The 24,224-nt window shown below is 38.4% G+C and overlaps 2 pseudogenes; both read left to right on the top strand.

The window, feature by feature from the left end:
• The first annotated feature begins 7,282 nt into the window (after positions 1–7,282).
• LOC112701220 (uncharacterized) lies at positions 7,283–10,343 on the top strand (annotated as a pseudogene).
• A 2,461-nt stretch (positions 10,344–12,804) lies between these two features.
• Positions 12,805–24,224, top strand: part of LOC112701221 (uncharacterized) — a 32,876-nt pseudogene continuing 21,456 nt past the window's right edge.

Genomic DNA, 24,224 nt, shown 5'->3' on the forward strand with positions numbered 1-24,224 from the left:
AATTATCAAACATTTGGACATTAGTAACTCAAGGGTTCCTAAGTTACCATCCCAATCCAATAACATAAAAACCTACTCTAACATCCTTCCAAGCATTTTGTCAAACACTTGGAAGGCATAAAAGGAAAGCATAGTAGATTGCAAGAATTAATAAAATCTACTACTACCTAATACAAATAATCAACAACAACAACTAAAGAAGGCAAAATTAACATGAAATACCTCAAATTGCATTAAAGGAAGTTGAAATTGACAAGAGTGTTCATAACATAAAACATAACCAAAACGAAAAATTAACAAGAGAAGATAGAAAAATCAAGACACTACAACAAGGAATTGTAAAGAGAAAGTAAATGGCAACAAGAAATTAAATCTAGATCTAAGAGAGATTAACCTAATCATAACCTAATTCTAGAGAGAAGATGGAGCTTCTCTCTCTAGAAAACTAACTAAAGACTCATCATAACTACACTAAATGCTTCCCCCCTTGACCCATCATCAATTCTGCATAAAATAGCCTCAGAAAGGAGTTCGATCTGGGCCTGGGAAGCTTAGAAATCGCCCCCAGCATTTTCACTTTAATGAGGTCACGTGCGAGCTGTGACGCGTACGCATGGGTCACACGTACGCGTCACTTGGCATTTTCCTCTCACGCGTACGCGTCATGTCACGCGTCCGCGTCGCCATGCGACTTCATATTCACGCGTGCGCATCGATGAATGCACTATAAATCCTTAATTTTTCATGAATTCTCCACTTTGCATGCTTTTCTCTTCACCCTTTTGATCAATTCCTAGCCTTTTCAACCTGAATTCACTAACAAACACATCAAGGCATCTAGTGGAATCAATGGTGAATTAAAATTAGCAATTTAAGGCCTAAAAAGCATGTTTTCACACTTAAGCACAAATTAGGAGAAAGTCATGAAACCATGCCTTTTCATTGAATAAATATGAAAAAAGTTGATACAATCCCCTAAGTTAAGCACAAGATAAACCCTAAAAATGGGAGGATATAAGTGTGACAGTCTGGCAGACAGTAGTGAGAGCAGAGGAGGGTGACCGAAAGAAGGGGCGGGAGAAGGAGAGGCAGAGAGGTGAGAGAAGGAGTTACGACAGAGAAGAACTGAAGAAGGTGTTATGAGAAATAGGGTTTGTCAATAACATACATACATACATACATACATATATACATACATACATACATATATATATATATATATATATATATATATATATATGCTTCTCCTTCTGTAGTAAGGAAGACCTTATGACTATCAAGCATCCGATTTCGTTTTCTATTGAGTTAGGAAATGCAACAGGTCTACTAACATCAAAGAGAAGGGTTGGACTCATCGATGGTAGGAAAAGCTGAGATAGCTGTATCCGAAATATCATACATACATAAGATGATCTTACTCTGATCAGACCGAGGCGAAGACAGACAGAGAAGGTGGTTATCCTATTTTTATGATATCTTACCCCGGCATATAATAAGGCTTATGCTACTTCTTTAGCAAAGTTGCCGTATACACACTAGAAAGAGTTGGCGAAAGCCAGGGATTCCAATCTTGAAAGCATTAATTCTATTAAGCAACGGGCAAAGAAAGAATGTTTGAGCTGAGACGGATAGATTGAGAATGTCTTAGAAGAGAGATGATAAGCCCCTTCTTCCTATGAGGGGTGAAGAAGACCAATTGTTGCTATCTCCTTAGCTCAGATTGACTTTCTAACCTTCCTTGATTCAGAAAGCTTATCATTGAGGGGCAGGGAAGTCAGATTAATGCGTTCGGATGGCTAAGATCACTCGCCAAAGAATAGAGGAGAGTTAAGAGGTTTGAATCCGGAGACAATGCCATATAAGACAACTCAGGTAAGCAATTCTAAAGGCCGAAGTCTTTGAAAGACCTTACTGCTAAAAGGTAGGCAAGTAAGTAGGCTCTGAAAGCCGGATTCTATTCAGCAGGTGCTAACAGCTATATCCTAATATTGAGTTTGACATCGCCCTGCCCTTCTATGCCATGGATTAAGAGTTCTATGGAGTTAAGAGTCCCCGGAGTTTAGTGTAGTTAGATTGCCGTTGCCATAGCAGCAGGAGAGAAGTCTAACTTCAAACCTCCAAGAAGCCTGGGGAAAAAAGCCATGGATTCTCTTATTCTTCCTTCACAGAACTTCCTAAAGGGAGCCGTTGAATTACCAGAAGTGTGATCCCTAAGGAGGAAAGCCGGACTTTCACTTTACTGATATGAAATTCGTCTTTCTATTTTGATTAGAATACCAGCCCTACTGGAATCTTTTCTATTTACAGGTCTGCATGCATCTGAGAAGTCCAGTCAGGCAGAAAGGAAGAAAGAACAACCATAACTTTAACGAGAAAGAAATCCGGGGCGAAAGAAAGTCATCCTTTCTTACCGGAGCAAGCGAGAATTCCTAAGATAGACTTAGACGTCCTGTCAGAATAGATCTTTCCGGGGGATTCCGACCTCCCCCTCAGAATGAATGAAATGACATATAAGAAAAGATGATCGCTACTTATGATGAAAGGCCATAAAAGCCCAGTCCTGCATCTGAAAAGCTAGGAAATTCAGTTTGATCTGACCTAGGCTGATCCGTATATGACCTTGTATTCTCATTCAAGACCTGGTGGGGAATCCCTACCAGAAGAAGATCCTGTAGGCGAGGCAGTAACTAAGGAAAAAAAAAGCCAGTAATCCCTAAGAATCTCTTATCCTTTTCCCTGGGAACGAGGACTAGTTCCAGAATTCAGGAAAGCACTAAAACCGGAGATTGAGCTCCTCTAAATCCGATAAATCCGAAGTCAGGAGTTAACTCCTTCGAAATAGTAGTTTCCCTGGGAGAGAGTTCCATTGATTTACCGATGCAGCAAAGAAGGAAATAGTCTGATATCGTTCGTGAGAAATAGCCATTCTTTACTCTTCATTCGCGGGAAGGTAGTTCTGAGGCATAGCTTAGGGGGAATGCTAGAGGAGGAAAAGGTCTTTATTCTCTCTTTCAGTAAAGACCAATCGTAGGCAGGGGTTACGTGGTAGTAATTAGTCCTACTAGCCCTACTGAAAGAAAGTTTACATGTTGGGCCAGGCATAGTTTACTTACTAAGCCCGATAAGACCTCTTACTATTACTAGCTAGACTGTTTACCTACCAATAGATAGGCATGCGCATACTGGTTTACCTAGACTTAAGACTGTGAGATTCTATTCTTAGCCATATTCTTAGATATTTCCTAGGAGAAAAAAGCTCTATACACTGACTAGCGGAGATTGACCTTACCCGCATTGACTTACTTACCATACTGTACTTACCTTACTGCACAGACAATACAGAAGGTTTTTCCTTCTTTAATCTGTCCCTCATCTCTGTCTTCAATGTCAGGTCAACAAGTTCACTGCCCTAAACCTAATACAAGGACAGACTGTTCTAAGAGTTTCTTTGTGCATATCCCTATAAGAAGAAGTTGAATTAGGTAGTAGCTTCAGCGCTTTATACTCTCTCTCAAACCTGAACTAAGTCCAAACAGTTCCCTGTAAGAAAGCCTATCTCAGGATACTGACATCAAGAAGTTCCACCTAATCTAAGGACACAGAGTTAACTAACAGACCTGTAAGAAACCTCATCTAAGTCCAATTCATTCCAATAGTTTATTAAGGTTTTCCTTTTTCTCTGTCTCAAATCTCTTTCATCCAAGTAACCCCAGATTTCCAGATATTAGGAACTACGGAATGAAGTCTTATTGGAACTAGCGGGACTCATACAATCTCAGGCTTTGGCTCGCTCCTCGCTTTTGTTCAATTAGAAATATAAGATAAGTACAAGTTTGATAGGGAATGAGCCCTCAAGAATGGGACGGCAGCGGACCGCACTCAGAGACAATTTGGGCTTCATCTTGGTTTCGGATGGCAAGATGCTTTGCCGTGCAAAATCTATGTTGTTGGCTACCTTCTTGTGGGCTAGTTGAGACTTGTCCTACTTGTTGGCTACGTTCAGCAGCTACAGAGCAGTCTTTCGAGTTCGGATTAGTTGATGGCTTGGTTTGAGCTTGGTGCACGGTTGAATGAGGTATTCAGGGGCGCGCTTCTTTCAGAGACTGAGTTATCAGCAAAACATCGGGATGCTAGGAAACTTCCAGTATATCCTTCTTAGTCTTTGGTTACCCATGTGAACCTACAGGACATGTTGGCAAAGAAAACGCCAAGTGGCAAGTGGTGAGGGGAAAAGCCTAAAGATCTGAAGCTGGATGCTAGCAGCAGGGGAAAGTAGATAGGCATTGCTTCCAAGGGAGGTTAATAACAGGGTTTCTACTTCAATACTGGACTACGGCTCAGTTAGAAGCTAATGTTGCTGAATCCCTTCCACGGCAGAAGTTCCCGGGATCAGTAGATCTTCAGCTCAGGGTGATTGGAGGATTGATTTACGGTTGCTTTGATCTATAGTACCTCTACCGGCTTGCGTAAGTCCAATATAACTCCAGAGAGCAAAGAAAGGAATCAACAGCAAGATCATCTTATGATCTTTGCGCCTACTTCATCTTACTTAGGCTTCGGGAAGTTAATAAAGACTTTAATTAGGTCTGGCAACGCATTCTATATCTCTTTTTAAGTCAATGCAGGTATGAAACTAGAATGAACTCCTGTACGGCGGCGTATTAGCCTAAGCAGCCGCTTGATTTAGTGTTACCCCTTAAACAGCATTTACTACGAAGTAGCTTCCCACGTAGGCTAAATAATAGGCTTCTTTAGGTCTGGAGTCCCCGATCTCGGAAGGGATTGAACCATAAGGCTAGTCTTAGCAACAGCAAGAGAATGACTTACCTCCGGCTTTCTCGGTCGGGCTGGTAACACAACAGAAATAAGAAAGAGGAAGCTTCTATTCTGACTTTCTGGCCTAGCGCATTAAGAGCTTAGAAGGACTTAGATGACGGATGCTGTATAGCTGCTCTTTCGAGTTCGTAGTGCCTACTACCCAAATCTCAAATATATAGAAGAAGTCAAGGCCAGAAACATCAATTCAGACTTTCTTCCTTCTGAAAAAGATAAAGAGTCTGACTTCGTTTACCAGGCTGCCCTCTCCTTTGAAGATGAAACAGGGGCTTGAAAAAGACTTAGAAGAAGCTAACTTGTGATCTTTCTAAGAAAGGAAGGGCTTTCTTTCATACTTTACATTCCTGGGGAAACTCTAGAGTTTAGTTTTTCATCCTTAGTTACAGCCTTTTCTGCCTTCTTATGGCTGATCCTACCTCCACATTCTGACCAGATTAGGCCTATAGCAGAAAGATCAAAGCTTAACTATCAAGACTATAGGTCCCACAAAGAAAAACTCCAAACTACCAATAAACCTAGACCTCAACCTTAAAGAACATAAAGGCTGAATGAGAAGGCAAAGCTAGCAGCCTCTAAGTCATTCTCAATCCCAGGGGCCAGTCAGAAGTTTCCGATTCCTATTTAGATAGTGTTGAAAGGCCTTCCTTTATGGATTCTTCTGTCTATTGAGTCCCCATCCAGTCAGCGACTGACTAAGATTCAGTCTCAAGCTCGGTATGAAATGCCACTCTTAGTGAGTAGGCTAGCTAGGACAGTTAAGACTTTGATCTTGATACTAGCCCCCCCATGAACAAAGTCCTGATACAGAAAAGCCTAAGATTCCTCTGTCTATATACACTGAGACGCCCTTTCAGTAGAAAACTTGTAAGTATTTATTTAGTTAGAGTCCAGCTGTGATTGAGACAGAAAAGAATGGTTTAGACTCCTATTTACCGGGTATTTAGAAAGGAAAGTCTTTGAAAGCCTTTACAGCAGTGGGATATGCAGCAGTAAATTTAAGTAAGTCAGGGATTTCCTTCTCCTCAGCTGTGTCGGATGCAACTGATGAAAGACCAGCAAGAAAGCAAGCAGTCATTACTTACTATCAAGTCCGGAAGAAAACCATTTGGAAGGGACCGGAAAGCCTAAGAATTTACTAATCCCGCCTTTGATTCACTTTCCACGCACTCATATTATCTTCGCCTGTGAATCACCTCATCATCAAAGAGATTATCTTAAAATGCCCTTCAAATCCCTCCGGGTAATTAATTAATTCCGAAAGCCCTTAAAGCGCAGTTCCTAGTTCCTGCCTAGTCCCTAACTTCCTCGAGTGCTACACTACAGGTTATATATATATATATATATATATATATATATTATATATATATATATATATATATATATATATATATATGTATCTGAGGGATATTTTTTACATTTCCTATACATTGACTGTGCGTTACTAGTGGAAAGTTGTTTCGTATTCTTTTTTTGTAATTAGCATGTTTTAACTTTTTTTATCTAACATTTAAGTTTTCAAAATATTAATTAATCACTTTTAACATGTGTAAAAAATTTATTTCGTTTATTTTTGAAAAACTAAAAGATGAATTTAAACTACTTTAGTGAACAAAAAAAAGAAAAAATAACCGTTATTCTATGATTAATTCAAATAAACAATTAAATTAAGAACAATAAAACATTAAAGTAGATTAAACCATTCAGTACATGAACAGTCAAACAGAAACATTAAATTATTGCTTTGTAAAACCAAAGTATTTAAATATGATAGAACAGAAGTATAAATAGGATAGATATGGCACGTTTTTAATTAAATATAACACATACTATTACGATATGTTTAAATTATAATAATATAATATTCTGTGCTTTTATTAATATCTGGTTTAACTTAGAAGCATCCGTAAAGAAAGAAAATGTCTAGGGAAACGTATGTGGCATTGAACCCCCTAATGCCAGCATATTAAAATTTTTAAAAGATATATTAGGGACAAAGAGAGCACATCGTTGGCGCTCGTCTCTCCTCTTGATATTCTCCAATAATCCCACCCCCTATGGCTTGCAAATGGTTGGAACATCCAAGAAGAACAAAAAGAACATAAAGAAAGGGACCGTATCCGTTGAGTACCAATGTCCGCTGAATCTTCTTCTGTGTGACATGTGGGTTAAGATTGCCATGAATGTTGCACCGAATTCGATTCAGGATCTGTTCAACATGCAGGCAACTTGCAAAGTGTTTCTGGATGCAGCGAGGTCCGACTTTGTCTACAAGCATGCATCGATGCTGGAGTTACGGATTGCGTCCTTTTTATATTACGCTTGCCGGCCTGCAAAGAGGTTCATATATTGCTACGCGAGAGCAGAAAATCTGGTTGCTCTACTCTGGGTGGGGATGATTGATTTCTTCTGAGTTGGCCATTCCATCGGTGGAATGGAGACTCTAACTATGGCTGCAACAGAGGGTGACGTTGAAGCCTGTTACATGTGTGCGATGCTGCTACTATCTAATGGTAAGAAAAATGAAAAGCTCATTCGAAGGGGACTTGAATTTTTTGAAACTGTATGTGCTTCTGGGGTAGTCGAAAGGTGCAGACAGGTGTTCAGTCAGTTATTCTAGCCGCGGTGGGTGGAGGTGAAACCGACAGATCCTGGACAACACGTGGTTTGTCTGTCAACAAGTTGCCCTACCCGCAACACCATGGGTGTTGTGGAAGATTTGTCCCGTGTCTCGTGTGTGCAATGACTGGCCATAATTTATGGTTTGTTTTTCTTATTGTGTTAAATTAAGATACTATTATAGTAGTACCGAGTACCGACTAAGTGACTATTGTTCAAATGTTATTAAGATACTAGGTGACTATTGTTATAAAATTTGCAGCTGATTTTAGAGGGATGTAATTCAAAATCCCAGCAATCAACGATGTTGTTTCGGTGTCATCATGAGCTGTGAGCCTAGCGCAAAAAGACAATACCACAATCGCAGGGCGCATACTCCATCTTCGATTCTTCTTTCTATTTCATCCAAAGCTTCCATTAATTGTGAATCGCACCAACCAATCCTTTTCAAATTCAAAAATATAGGTACCTGCACTTCTTCATAATTGAATCAAAGTTGGTTTTGTATTCTTCATGTTGTGAAAAACATTACCTTCCTGCATCTTACGGCACTGAGCTTCAAATTGTGAAAGAGTTTACAATATAGATTATTGAGCTATTTCTATGATTATTCTTTATGTTGTGTTGATCTGAAATTGTGCTCTTCATAATTGCCGGCAAAAAGTTTTGTTTCTAATTTTGGGGATCAAGGTTAGGGTAAACGTGAAAATCATAGTTTTAGGTTTTCAGGGGAATTGCGTGTTACTGCTGATGATAATGGTCAGAACTTCAATTTTGGTAGTCTTGATACACCAAGTGATGATGAAGAGGAAGATGATGGTGATGGTGATGGAAAAGGTTCTAGTGATGGTGATGATGAAGGTTTTGAGTTTATGAGCTCCTCTAATAGCAATGATAATCGTGCTTATGGAGAAAGTATTAGTAGAGTTGAAATTGATGAATATGAATTCAGACATCCTTTGGTTAAGGAAGTTTGTAGGTTGATTACATATAGGTCATCTTAGAACCCTAGACTTAAAGGATATTTCAGGTACTTGTTAAGAAGATTGAAGCCCCCACATGTTTGTGCTGTCTTATGCTCTCAAGAAGACGAACAAATTTCTTTGAATTTCTTCTATTCGGTTGATCTGCAGTGGCGCTACAAACACGGCGCTATTGTTTACTATACATTGTTAGATGTTCTTAGCAAGACTAAATTGTGCCAGGGTGCTAAGCGAATTCTTAAGCTTATGTTGCGCTGTGGAATCAAATGTTCCTCTGAAGCTTTTAGCTATGTGATGGTGTCTTATAGTCGAGCAAGCATGTTGAGGTAAGCCATGCAAGTTTTGACCGTGATACAGAAAGCTGGATTTGAACTTAATTTATCTATATGTAACTTTGTTATCTATACTTTAGTTAAGGGTAGCAAATTGGAGAAGGCACTGAGATTCTTGATCAAGGGTTACTGTGATCTGAATCGAGTTAAAGATGCATTGGAGCTTATTGGGAAAATGCCATCCAAGGGATGTCCCCCTGACATGGTTAATTATTATACTGTGATGGCTTTCCACTGCAAGAAGAAAATAATTGAAGAAGTGAAGCTGCCGATGGAGAAAATGGTGGTGAATAGTGAATTAATTTCAGATCAGGTTACATATGATACACTTATTCACACGCTATCCAAGCATGGACATGCAGATGATGCTTTGGCTTACTTAAAAGAAGTAGAAGACAAGGGCTTCCACATTGATAAAGTTGGGCATAATGCAGTAGTTAACTCCTTTAGTAAGAATGGAAAAATAGATGAGATAAAGAGTTTAGTGAACGAGATGTACTCGAAGGGTTGTATTCCAAGTGTTGTGACATATATTGCTATTATTGATAGATTTTTTTGCATGGGGAAGATAGATGAAGTGAAAAAGATGTGGTAGCAGATGTACAAACATGGGTGCAAGCCAAATACCGTTTTATACACAATTTTGTTAAATGGCCTGTGTCACAATGGAAAATTGTTAGAGACAAAGGAGATGCTGAATATAGGTAAGAAGCATTGGTGGATGCCAAATGCCATAAGTTACAGCGTTGTGATGCATGGTTTTCGTAGGGAAGAAAACTTGTCCACAGCTTGTGATTAGGTTAGAGAAATGGTTGGAAAGGGATTTTTTGCATCTCCAGTTAAAATTAACCTGTTAATACAGTCCTTGTGTCTAAATCAGGAAGTATTTGAAGCTAAAATATTTTTAGAAGAATGCATGAATAAAGGTTGTGCCATTAATGTCGTAAAATTTACTAAAAGAGATGTACTTCATCAACAAATATCCTAATGTTGTCACATTTACAACAGTGTTTGATGCATTGGGGAGGATATATAGGTAGATTGGACGAGGCTGTTAAGTTAATAACGAAGATGCTATGTAAAAGTTTGGATCTAACTCCGGTAATATATAGGACAGTCATCCACTATTATTGTAAATGGGAGCAAGTGGATGATATGTTGAAATTATTGGAAAAAATGCTTGTTAGTAAGCCATTAAGAACATTATACAATCAAGTAATTGAGAAGCTTTGTGCTTTTGGAAAACCTGAGGAGGCTGAGAAGCTTCTAGGAAAGGTTTTGAGAACAACATCAAACCTTGTTGTTAATACATGCCATGTTCTCATTGAAAGCTATTTGAATAAAAGGCTTCCTCTATCAGCAAATCGAGTGACTTCTAGAATGTTTAGCCGTAATTTGATTCCTGATTTGAAGTTGTGTCAGAAAGAAACTAATGTCGGATGGAAAGTTGCTTGAGGTTGATAACCTTATGTTGCAACTTGTTGAGCTTAGAATACAACAAAATGTGACAAATTTGTGGTATGTTATCACTTTCTTTCGTTGGAGATCCAATACATCTTGCATTTTATTATGGTAAGGCCATTCTTTGTTCTAGAAAAAATGGTTCTGATTTTTGAAAAAGCAAAATTCATTCATGTTATCTTAACTATAGTTTAGATAATTGTCTTTTTTAAGTTTGACACATATGTATTTCTCTTTTATGATGATGATGATAGGCATATCAATTTCATGCTAGTGTTGTGCTTTATATATTTCAGTTTGATAACAAGAATTTAGGGGTAGAGTATGCATCTTTTTCTGAATATTGTTTACATGATATATTATCTTACAAGATGTGCATGAAAATAAATCCTGACAATCGCATGCTTCTTTCCCAAACAGAGTTCTCCCAATCATTTCGAAGAGAACTTAGCACATTGACTACTCTTGTTGCTGAAATTGTTTCCTCATTTGAAGTCCCTAGGATCTCTTTCTTTGAAAAATTTTTAGCATTTGAATAACTAGCCATCTTGGTTACCAAGCTGCTAATTAGATTAATTTTTTTTATGAATAAACTGGAAAAATCACTTATTCTTCTCTTTTTTTTTTATCTTTCTACTCTCTACAAAACTTTTTTTCTACCAATGCCAACTATCTTTCATTTCCATAACCATTAAAGGGTAATATATATAATGTATGTAGAGTATATTTTCATATATAAATATGTGTGTAAATAACATTTCATGTTAATGAAAGGCAATGATGGATACTTTTAAGGTACTATTTTGTATAATTCCTTTTGACTGATGGATTTGCTCAACAGCTAAATTGAATATGCAAGACACATTTTGCAATAGAATTGTGTAGATATTGTGAAATAATGTGCTACCTACTCACATGCTATTTGGTGTGCACTCTCAAGTCTTAACCAGGCCAATCTCAGTTAGTTTCGCTTTTTTAAAATTGCTTATAAATAGACCTATGTATTTGACTGCCTTCTCATGTCCAGACATGAAATTTAAAAAAATATTAACTAGCTTACAAATTAGATAGGAAAAAGAAACTAGAGAGATGGAGTTGAAAGACACGATGGTAATGAAAGTGGTTGTGATTATTCTATTACTTTTAGCAATCATTACCATTGTTGATGCTTGCAAAATCCAATTCTGGTCTCCTTTAAGAAGGTGCTACATTCAAATAGAGGTGGCAATCACTTTGTCAAATCTAAATGCCTTTCACATACAACTGTATGGATGTTGGATATCACTGTTACCAAACTTGCAATAGTTGTCATTACTCTCATTTCCTCAAAAGTGTCAATATTTAGAAGAAATGGAATCTTGCTATCCCCTATGTACAATCTAGATGACTGATTAAGAATATCAATAAAGTTTAAATTAAGATACTATTATAGTAGTACTGAGACCCGACTAAGTGACTATTGTTGAAATGGTAGTTAAGGCATGCATTTCAAATTTTAATTTTTAAGATTTCGAGTTTTTATATTTTTATTTAAATAAGACCGGTTCAACCTATTGAACCAAAAATCCAGTGGCCCAGTAATATTTAGTTATTAGTGGTGATAAAAAAATTGTATGGTAAATAAATAATAAAAATATAAAATTAAATTATTATCTCAATTTTAAATCAAATTAATTTTTACTTTACATAACAAATTTGTATAATAATACTTCATTTTCAATTCATCTCAAATTAAATTAAATTGTGGGTTTAACAAGGTTCAGGTCGAAATGGATCCAAAAACCTCTTTGGACTTCTGTCACAACGGTGCTAATTCTCATTCATCCGTGCCCTTTGTTGCTCTCATTCAGAAGTTGATGAAAAATGTCGGTCCTTAACTTGCAATCACGTCAAATTGTTGTACTGATGCATTAGTTAAGTTGGGGAATAGTCACCCTACTCTTTATGTTGTTTATGAGTCTTTTCTTAGTGTAGTTTTTTATTTTTTAAATTTGCAGCTACTTTTAGAGGAATGTAATTCAAAATTCCAGTAATTAACGATGTTGTTAAGGTGTCATCATGAGCGGTGATCCAATCGTAGAAAGATAACAACACAGTCGCAGAGCGCATATTGCATCTCTGATTCCTCCCTCTATTTCATCCAAAGCTTCTATTAATTATGAATCGCATCAACCAATCCTTTTCAATTGGAAAAATGCAGGTACCTGCACTTCTTTATAATTGAATCAAAGTTCCTTTTGTATTCTTCATGTCGTGAAAAATATTGCCTTCCTACACCTTATGGCACTGAGTTTCAATCCATTGCAAAAAGGTTTCCAATATAGGTTCTTGATGAGCTATTTCTATGATTATTCTTTATGTTATGTTGATCTGAACTGTGCTCTTTATCATTGCTTGCAAAAAAATTCTATTTCTAGTTTTGGAGCTCAAGGTCAGGGTAAACGTGAAAATCATAGTTTTAGGTTTCGAGGAAAATTACGTGTTACCACCAATGATGATGGTCAGAACTTCAATTTTGGTAGTTTTGATACAATGAGAGATGATGAAGAGGAAGAAGACAGTAATGGTGATGTAAAAGGTTCTAGTGATGGTGATGATGAAGGTCTTGAGTTTATGAGCTCCTCTAATAGTAATGACAATCATGCTTATGGAGAGAGTATTGGTAGAATTAAAATTGATGAACATGAATTCAGGTACCCTTTGGTTAAGAAATTTGTAGGATGATTACGTATAGGTCAGTTTGGAACCCTAGACTTGAAGGATATTTGAAGTACATATTGAAAAGATTGAAGCCCCTACATGTTTGTGCTATCTTACTTTCTTAAGAATATGAATGAATTGCTTTAAATTTTTTCTATTGGGATGATTGGCAGTGGCGCGACAAACACAATGCTATTGTTTACTATACATTGTTAGATGTGCTTAGCAAGACTAAATTGTGTCGGGATGCTAAGCGGATTCTTAGGCTTATGATGTGCCGTGGAATCAAATGTTTCCCTGAAGCTTTTGGCTATGTGATGGTGTCTTATAGTCGAGCAGGCATGTTGAGGCATGTCGTGTAGGTTTTGACTGTGATGAAGAAAGCTAGAGTTAATTTATCTATATGTAACATTGCTATCTATGTTTTAGTTAAGGGTTGTAAATTGGAGAAGGCACTGAGATTCTTGAATCGAATGGAGCTGGTTGGAATCAAACCTAATGTTGTCACTTATAATTGCTTGATCAAGGGTTACTGTGATCTGAATTGGGTTAAAGATGCATTGGAGCTTATTATGGAAATTTCATCAAAGGGATGTCCCCCTGACAAGGTTTGTTATTATACTGTGATGGTTTTTCTCTACAAGGAGAAAAGAATTGAAGTGAAGCTGTTGATGAAAAAAATGATGGTGAATAGTGAATTAATTCCAAATCAGGATACATATGATACGCTTATTCAATGCTATCCAAGCATGGACATGCAGACGATGCTTTGGCTTACTTAAGAGAAGGATATTATCACTTTTAGTAATCATTACCATTGTTGATGCTTGCAAAATCCAATTCCAGTCTCCTTCAAGATGGTGCTGCATTCAAATAGTTGTGGCAATCACTTTGTCAAATCTAAATCAAATTATGTGTTTTGATAATTGTTTTTGCATAGAGTCAACGCCTCCCACATGCAACTGTATGGATGTTGGATATCATTGCCACCAATCTTGCAATAGTTGCTATTGCTCTCATTTTCGCAAAAGTGTCAATATTTAGATGAAATGGAATCTTGCTATCCTCTATGTACAATCTAGATGTCTAATTAAGAATACCAACAAAGTTTAAATTAAAATACTATTGTAATCGTATTGGCTAATTTTATGTTTATTAAGATACTATTGTAGTAGTACCGAGTACCGACTAAGTGACTATTGTTCAAATGTTAGTTAACACATGCATCTCAAATTTTACATTTAAGATTTTAGCTGTTTATATTTTTATTTAAATAAGACTGGTTCAACCTGTAATCTACCGATTGAACAATAAATCCAGTGACCCAGTAATATATAATTATTAGTGGTGATAAAAAAATTGTATGGTAAATAAATAATAAAAAATATAAAATCAAATTATTATCTCAATTTTAAATCATATTCATTTTTATTTTACATAACAAATTTGTATAATAATACTTCATTTTCAGTTCATTTCAAATTAAATTAAATCGTGGGTTAACAAGGTGGTGCACGAATTTGTGATTCGCACAACTAACCAGCAAGTGCACTGGGTCGTCCAAGTAATACCTTACGTGAGTAAGGGTCGATCCCACGGAGATTATTGGTTTGAAGCAATCAATGTTTATTTTATTAATCTTAGTCAGGAGGCCAATAAGATTATTTGGATTTAATTGTAAGAAGTCAAAGTATTTAAAATTGTAAGAAAAATAATAGAGAATAATAGCGTTACTTGTTGTGCAGTAATGGGGAATATGTTGGAGTTTTGGAGATGCTTTGTCCTTTGAACTTCAACTCTTCCTTGAAATCCTTCAACACACGCAAGGCTCCTTCCATGGCAAGCTCTATGTAGGGTGTCACCGTTGTCAGTGGCTACTTCCCATCCTCTCAGTGAAAACGTTCCTATGCTCTGTCACAGCACGGCTAATAATCTGTCGGTTCTCAATCAGGTTGGAATAGAATCCATTGATTCTTTTGCGTCTGTCACTAACGCCCAGCCCTCAGGAGTTTGAAGCACGTCACAGTCATTCAATCCCAGAATCCTACTCGGAATACCACAGACAAGGTTTAGACTTTCCGGATTCTCATGAATGCCGCCATCAATCCGGCTTATACCACGAAGATTCTGATTAAGGAATCTAAGAGATATTCATTCAATCTGATGTAGAACGGAGGTGGTTGTCAGGCACACGTTCATGGATTGAGGAAGGTGATGAGTGTCACGGATCATCACCTTCTTCATAATTAAGCGCGAATAAACATCTTAGATAAGAACAAGCGTGTTTGAATGGAAAACAAAGGAATTGTATTAAATCATCGAGACGCTGCAGAGCTCCTCACCCCCAACAATGGAGTTTAGAGACTCATGCCGTCACAAAGTATGTAATTCATATCTGAAAATGTCATGATGTACAAGATAAGTCTCTAAAAGTTATTTAAATAGTAAACTAGTAACCTAGGTTTACAGAAAATGAGTAAACTGAGATAATTGGTGCAGAAATCCACTTCTGGGGCCCACTTGGTGTGTGCTGGGGCTGAGACTAAAGCTATCCACGAGTTGAGGTCTTTCTTGGAGTTGAACTCCAAGTTATGACATGTTTTGGGCGTTCAACTCCGGATCATGACGTTTTTCTGGCGTTTAACTCCAGACAGCAGCATGTACTAGGCGTTCAACGCCAAGTTACGTCATCTATCTTCATGCAAAGTATGGACTATTATATATTGCTGGAAAGCCCTGGATGTCTACTTTCCAACTCCGTTGAGAGCGCGCCAATTGGACTTCTGTAGCTCCAGAAAATCCATTTCGAGTACAGGGAGGTCAGGATCCAACAACATCAGCAGTCCTTTTTCAGCCTAACTCAGATTTTTGCTCAACTCCCTCAATTTCAGCCAGAAATTACCTGAAATCACAGAAAAACACACAAACTCATAGTAAAGTCCAGAAATATGACTTTTGCCTAAAAACTAATAATATTCTACTAAAAACTAATTAAAACATACTAAAATCTACATGAAATTACCTCCAAAAAGCGTATAAAATATCCGCTCATCACAACACCAAACTTAAACTGTTGCTTGTCCCCAAGCAACTAGATGAATAAAATAGGTTTTAACAGAAATTAAGAAGTAATAATATTTTAGAGTTTTAAATGAAGCTTAGAGTCTTATTTAGATGAGCGGGGCTTGTAGCTTTTTGTTTCTGAACAGTTTTGGCATCTCCCTTTATCCTTTGAATTTCAGAATGATTGGCATCCATAGGAACTCAGAATTCAGATAGTATTATTGATTCTCCTAGTGTAGTATGTTGATTCTTGAACACAGTTATTTTATGAGTCTTGGCCGTGGCCCTAAGCACTTTGTTTTCCAGTATTACCACCAGATACATAAATGCCACAGACACATGACTAGGTGAACCTTTTCAGATTGTGACTCAGCTTTGCTAGAGTCCCCAGTCAGAGGTGTCCAGATCTCTTGAGCACACTCTTTTTGCCTTGGATCACGACTTTAACCACTCAGTCTCAAGTTTGTAACTTGAACCTGCATGCCACAAGCACATGGTTAGGGACAGCTTGGTTTAGCCGCTTAGGCCTGGAACTATTTCCTTGGGCCCTCCTATCCACTGATGCTCAAAGCCTTGGATCCTTTTTACCCTTGCCTTTTGGTTTTAAGGGCTATTGGCTTTTTCTACTGCTCCTTCTTTTTTTTTTTAATAGACTGCTTTTTCTTGCTTCAAGAATCAATTTCATGATTTTTCAGATCATCAATAATATTTTTCGTGTTCCTCATTCTTTCAGGAGCCAATATTCATCAAATTCAAAGTACAAGTTATGCACTGTTCAAGCATTCATTCAGAGAACAAAAAGTATTGTCACCACACATAATTAATTATAATTTTTATTATTAAGAACTCGAAAAATACAGATTACTTCTTTATTCTAAAAAAAATCTACTACTTTATTCATGCCTGATGATGATGAGAAAAATAAATTATAGCTTAATTGGAAATAAAATCAAAATAGATATATACTACTACTACTATATATCTCCTAAGGTAAATTTCTAAAATAATAACGCTATCACTAAGTTAAACAGAAAAATTGGAACTCAACAACCTGTTGTTTTTGAGGAGTAGATGTTCCTCTAATCTGTGGGGTGTTGTTCAAGGATTAATTTTTGGCGCTTCAGCTCCCTTAGATCACGCCCTTGCTCTTCCTGTTCCTTAAGCAGTTTGCAAAGCATGCTACTTTGATTATTCTGTTCTTCCTTTATTTGGTCCATAGCTTCTTGCAATTTGGAAATAGAAGCCTCAAGATGTTCCCAATATTCGAATTGAGGCAGTTCTGGGAGGGCTTCCTGTGCTCTCCTCTTGGCTGAATCATCTTGTTGCTGTTGTCTGACCATTGATATTCCAGTGATTGGCCTTTCAACTGGGATATACTCTGTTATTCCCATCTTCACTCCAGCATCTTTTCAGAGCATAGAAATTAGGCTGGGGTAGGCCAATCTGGCGTCCTTGGAGTTCCTGTTTGCTATTTTGTATAGCTCACATGAGATCAGTTGATGGACCTCTACTTCTTTTCCCAACATGATGCAGTGAATCATTACTGCTCTTTTAATAGTAACTTCAGAGCGGTTGCTGGTGGGCAATATGGAACGCCCTATGAAGTCTAGCCAACCTCTGGCTGCTGGTTTTAGATCTTCTCTTTTGAGTTGAACTGGGATGCCAGTCGTGCTGGTGGTCCACTTGGCTTCAGGGATGCATATATCCTCCAGAATCTTGTCCAGACCTTTGTTCACCCTCATCATTCTCCTATTAAAAGAGTCTGGGTCATCTTTCAGTTGAGGAAGCTTAAATATCTCCCTGATCCTGTCAGGATGGGTATGAACAATCTTCCCTCTAACTAAGGTCCGATGGTCAAAGAGAGCAGCTCCAATTATTCTTTGCCTGTCTGTCTGCCATAGATTAGCGTAGAACTCCTGAACCATATTCCTTCCCACTTTCATTTCAGGATTGGCCAGAATTTCCCAATTCCTGTTTCGAATTTGCTCTTGGATCTCCGGATACTCATCTTCTTTCAGATCAAATTTGACTTCCGGGATCACTGATCTGTGACTCATTATTTTGTAATAATGGTCTGAATGTTCTTTAGTTAAGAACTTCCCTTGATTCCAAAGTGGCTTTGGATTGCTTTCTTTCTTTCCTCTTGGGGTGGTTTGCTTTCCTTTAGGAGCCATGATCTTTAATGAATATGTTTTTGTGATCACGGATAAACACACCAAACTTAGAGCTTTGCTTGTCCTCAAGCAAAAGAGAAGAAAGAAGAGGGAAAAGAGGAGAGCAAGTGTGGAATGGTGATGATGAGAGGGGCGCCGAATTCAATATATAGGGAGGGGGTGGGAAATTTTCGAAAATAAGAAAGAGATAAGATAGAAGATATGATTTATAAAAGATAGATATGATAAGAAAAAGATATAGTTTAAAAAGAGAAAGATATGAATGATAATTTAAAAGGTAAATCTGAAATTTTTAATTTTGAAAAAGATTTTAAAAAGATAATTGAGTTTTGAAAACAAACTTAAAAGAGTTGGATTGGATTGGAAAACGATTTGGCTTTATGGATTAAGATATATTTAAAATTTTAAAACATGGATTTTTAGAAATTAGGGATTTTAGAAATTAGGATTGAAATTTTTGGAATTGAAAGATGATATTTTGAAACATGTTTATGCAAGAAATCATGAATTGAAACATAAAAATTTTGAAAAATTAATAAGAAAAACGAATTTGTACCTCCTCCCACCATCCTGGCGTTAAACGCCCACATGATGCATGTTTTGGGCGTTTAACGCCCAAATGCTGCTTCTCCTGGGCGTTCAATGCCCAGCTAATGCATCTTTCTGGCGTTGAACGCCAGGAAGTCCTTTGTCACTGGGCGTTTTTCTGAACGCCCAGGATGCTAACAATCTGGCGTTAAACGCCCAGAAGGTGCTTCCTTCTGGCGTTCAACGCCCAGAGGATGCTCCTTTCTGGTGTTTAACGCCCAGAGGATGCTCCTTTCTGGCGTTTAACGCCCAGATGGCTACCCTTACTGGCGTTGAACGCCCAGTGGGTGCTTCTTATGGGCGTTCAACGCCCAAATTGTTTCTTACTGACTTTTTCATGCCAGTGAGCTTCCAATTTTCCCTGTAACTCTGTGACTTCAATCAATTGCTAGTTCACCTTTTGAAGATACTCTAGCATCTACCTGTAAAACTTGATCAATTAGAAAAACGAATAAAATTAAATTTTGTGATTTGGCTGGGTTGCCTCCCAGCAAGCGCTTCTTTTATGTCATTAGCTGGACTGTTACTGAGTTTCAATTAAGTCTCAGTTTTGAGTAGTCTTACTCAAAATTACCTTCAAGATAATGTTTAACTCTTTGTCCATTAACAATGAACTTTTTGTTAGAGTCATTATCCTGAAGCTCTATGTATCCATATGGTGATACACTTGTAATTACATATGGACCTCTCCACCGGGATTTTAATTTCCCGGGGAATAATTTGAGCCTAGAATTAAATAGCAGAACTTTCTGCCCCGGCTCAAAGACTCTGGATGACAATTTCTTATCATGCCATCTCTTTGCTTTCTCCTTGTATATTTTTGCATTCTCGAAAGCATTGAGTCTAAATTCCTCTAGCTCATTTAACTGGAGTAAACGTTTTTCTCCAGCTAGTTTGGCATCAAGGTTTAGGAATCTGGTTGCGCAGTAGGCCTTGTGTTCCAGTTCCACTGGCAAGTGACATGCCTTTCCATACACAAGCTGGTATGGAGAGGTCCCTATAGGGGTCTTGAACGCTGTTCTGTATGCCCACAGAGCATCATCCAAGCTTCTTGCCCAATCCCTTCTACGGTTAATTACAGTCCGTTCCAGGATTCTTTTAAGTTCTCTATTTGAGACTTCAGCTTGCCCATTAGTTTGTGGATGATATGGAGTAGCTACCCTGTGGCTAACTCCATAACGTACCAGAGCAGAGTAAAGCTGTTTATTGCAGAAATGAGTATCCCCATCACTGATTAATACTCTAGGGATACCAAATCTGCTGAAGATGTGTTTCTGGAGGAATTTTAGCACTGTTTTAGTGTCATTAGTGGGTGTTGCAATAGCCTCCACCCATTTGGATACATAATCCACTGCCACCAGAATATAAGTGTTTGAGTATGATGGTGGGAAAGGTCCCATGAAATCAATGCCCCATACATCAAACAACTCAATCTCCAAGATTCCTTGTTGAGGCATGGCATAACTGTGAGGCAGATTGCCGGATCTTTGGCAACTGTCACAATTAAGTACAAAAGCTCGGGAATCTTTATAGAGAGTAGGCCAGTAGAAGCCACATTGGAGAACTCTTGTGGCTGTTCGCTCACTCCCAAAATGTCCTCCATACTGTGATCCATGGCAATGCCATAGAATTTTTTGCGCTTCTTCTTTAGGTACACATCTACGGATTACTCCGTCTGCACATCTCTTAAAGAGATATGGTTCATCCCAAAGATAATACTTTGCATCTGTGATTAATTTCTTTGATTGCACCCTACTGTACTCTTTGGGTATGAATCTCACTGCCTTGTAGTTTGCAATGTCTGCAAACCACGGCACTTCCTGGATGGCAAACAGTTGCTCATCCGGAAAGGTTTCAGAGATCTCAGTGAGAGGGAGGGACGCCCCTTCCACTGGTTCTATTCGGGACAGGTGATCTGCTACTTGATTCTCTGTCTCTTTTCTGTCTCTTATTTCTATATCAAACTCTTGCAGAAGCAATACCCATCTTATGAGTCTGGGTTTTGAATCCTGCTTTGTGAGTAGATATTTAAGAGCAGCATGATCAGTGTACACAATCACTTTTGATCCTACTAAATAGGATCTGAATTTATCAATGGCGTAAACCACTGCAAGTAGCTCTTTTTCTGTGGTTGTGTAATTCTTCTGTGCATCATTTAGAACACGGCTGGCATAATAAATGACGTGCAGAAGTTTGTCATGCCTTTGTCCCAACACTGCACCAATGGCATGGTCACTGGCATCACACATCAATTCAAATGGTAATGTCCAGTCTGGTGCAGAGATGATTGGTGCTGTAACCAATTTAGCTTTCAGAGTCTCAAATGCCTGCAGACACTCTTTATCAAAGATAAATGGCGTGTCAGCAGCTAGCAGGTTGCTTAGAGGTTTGGCGATTTTTGAAAAATCCTTTATAAACCTCCTATAGAATCCTGCATGCCCCAGAAAGCTTCTGATTGCCTTAACATTAGCAGGTGGTGGCAATTTTTCGATCACTTCTACCTTAGCTTGATCCACCTCTATTCCCTTGTTCGAAATTTTGTGCCCAAGGACAATTCCTTCAGTCACCATAAAGTGACATTTTTCCCAGTTTAAAACCAGGTTAGTCTCTTGGCATCTTTTCAGAACAAGTGCTAAATGGTTAAGGCAGGAGCTGAATGAGTCTCCAAATACTGAAAAGTCATCCATGAAGACTTCCAGAAATGTTTCCACCATATCAGAGAAAATTGAGAGCATGCACCTCTGAAAGGTTGCAGGTGCATTGCATAGGCCAAATGGCATCCTTCTGTATGCAAATACTCCAGATGGGCATGTGAATGCCGTTTTCTCCTGATCCTGGGGATCTACTGCAATTTGATTATAACCTGAATATCCATCCAGGAAGCAGTAGTACATGACCTGCTAGTCTTTCTAGCATCTGGTCTATGAATGGTAAAGGAAAATGATCCTTTCTGGTGGCTGTATTGAGCCTTCTATAATCAATGCACATACGCCACCCTGTAACTGTTCTTGTAGGAACCAGTTCATTTTTTTCATTATGAACCACTGTCATGCCACCTTTCTTAGGGACAACTTGGACAGGGCTCACCCAGGGGCTGTCAGAAATAGGATAAATAATCCCAGCCTCTAGTAATTTAGTGACCTCCTTCTACACCACTTCTTTCATAGCTGGATTCAGCCGCCTTTGTGGTTGAACCACTGGCTTGGCGTCATCCTCCAGTAAGATCTTGTGCATGCATCTGGCTGGGCTAATGCCCTTAAGATCACTGATGGACCACCCAAGAGCTGTCTTGTGTGTCCTTAGCACTTGAATTAGTGCTTTCTCTTCCTGTGGCTCTAAGGTAGAGCTTATAATTACAGGGAAGGTATCACCTTCTCCCAGAAATGCATATTTCAGGGATGGTGGTAATGGTTTGAGCTCGGGTTTAGGAGGCTTCTCCTCTTCTTGAGGGATTTTCAGAGGTTCTATTATTCTCTCTGATTCCTCCAAATCAGGCTGAACATCTTTAAAGATGTCCTCTAACTCTGATTCGAGACTCTCAGCCATATTGACCTCTCTTACCAGAGAGTCAATAATATCAACGCTCATACAGTCATTTGGTGTGTCTGGATGTTGCATAGCTTTGACAACATTCAACTTGAACTCCTTCTCATTGACTCTTAAGGTTACTTCCCCTTTTTGGACATCAATGAGGGTTCGGCCAGTTGCTAGGAAAGGTCTTCCTAGAATGAGAGTTGCACTCTTGTGCTCCTCCATTTCCAGCACCACAAAGTCAGTAAGAAAGGCAAATGGCCCAACCTTGACAATCATGTCTTCAATCACGCCTGATGGGTATTTAATGGAGCCATCAGCAAGTTGAAGACATATCCTGGTTGGTTTGATTTCTTCAGTTAAACCAAGCTTTCTGATAGTAGATGCAGGTATTAGGTTGATACTTGCCCCAAGATCACATAAAGCTTGCTTGGTACAAGTATCCTCTAATGTGCATGGTATCATAAAGCTCCCAGGATCTTTAAGCTTCTCAGGTAAGCTTTTCAGAATGACTGCACTGCATTCTTCAGTAAGGTAAACTTTTTCAGTTTCCCTCCAATCCTTCTTATGACTTAAGATCTCTTTCATGAACTTAGCATAAGAGGGTATTTGCTCAAGTGCTTCTGCAAACGAAATCTTTATTTCAAGAGTCCTGAGATAGTCTGCAAAGCGGGCAAATTGCTTATCCTGTTCCGCTTGGCGGAGTTTTTGAGGATAAGGCATTTTGGCTTTGTATTCCTCAACCTTAGTTGCTGCAGGTTTATTACCTACAGGAGTGGATTGGGAAGCCTTTTTAGAAGGGTTGTCATCAGCACTTGCATGTGACTGATCCCCCACTGGCATTTGAATGCCAGGGGTGGAAGCTGGAGTGGCGTTAGACGCCACCTCCTTGTTTGTTACTGGCGTTTGAACGCCAGAACCATGTTCCCTTTGGGCGTTCAACGCCAGATCCATGCTTGTTTCTGGCGTTGAACGCCAGGAATGAGCATGGGCTGGGCGTTCAGCGCTAGCATTATTCCTCTCTGGGCTCTGATTGTCCTCAGAGGGATTTTGATTGGCCATCTGTTCATTTCTTAGCTTCCTGCTGCTTTGAAGTGAGGTATTTAATGTTTTCCCACTTCTTAATTGAACTGCTCGGCATTCTTCTGCTATTTGTTTTGACAGTTGCTTTTCTGTCTGCTTTAATTGCACTTCCATATTCCTGTTAGCCATTCTTGGTTCCTGTAATATTTCCTTGAATTCGGCTAGCTGCTTGGTTAGAAAGTCTAATTGCTGATTGAATTCATTAGCCTGATCCACCGGACTGAGTTCAACAGTTACTGTTTTAGCTTCTTCTTTCATAGAAGATTCACTACTTAGGTACAGATGCTGATTTCTGGCAACTGTATCAATAAGCTCTTGAGCTTCTTCAATTGTTTTTCTCATATGTATAGATCCATCAGCTGAGTGGTCTAGAGAAATCTGAGCTTTTTCTGTAAGCCCATAGTAGAAGATGTCTAATTGCACCCATTCTGAAAACATTTCAGAGGGGCATTTTCTTAGCATCTCTCTGTATCTCTCCCAGGCATCATAAAGGGATTCATTATCTCCTTGTTTGAAGCCTTGGATGTTTAGCCTTAGCTGTGTCATCCGTTTGGGAGGGAAATAGTGATTCAGGAATTTTTCTGACAGCTGTTTCCATGTTTTTATGCTGTTCTTAGGCTGGTTATTTAACCACCTCTTAGCTTGATCTTTTACAGTAAATGGAAACAGTAATAATCTGTAGACATCCTGATCCACTTCTTTATCATGTACTGTGTCAGCAATTTGTAGGAATTGTGCCAGAAACTCTGTAGGTTCTTCATGTGGAAGACCAGAATACTGGCAGTTTTGCTGCACCATGATAATGAGCTGAGGATTCAGCTCAAAGCTACTAACTCCAATGGAGGGTAGACAGATAT

This window comes from Arachis hypogaea, chromosome 7 (assembly GCF_003086295.3).
Source record: "Arachis hypogaea cultivar Tifrunner chromosome 7, arahy.Tifrunner.gnm2.J5K5, whole genome shotgun sequence".
NCBI classification, from domain to species: Eukaryota; Viridiplantae; Streptophyta; class Magnoliopsida; order Fabales; family Fabaceae; genus Arachis; species Arachis hypogaea.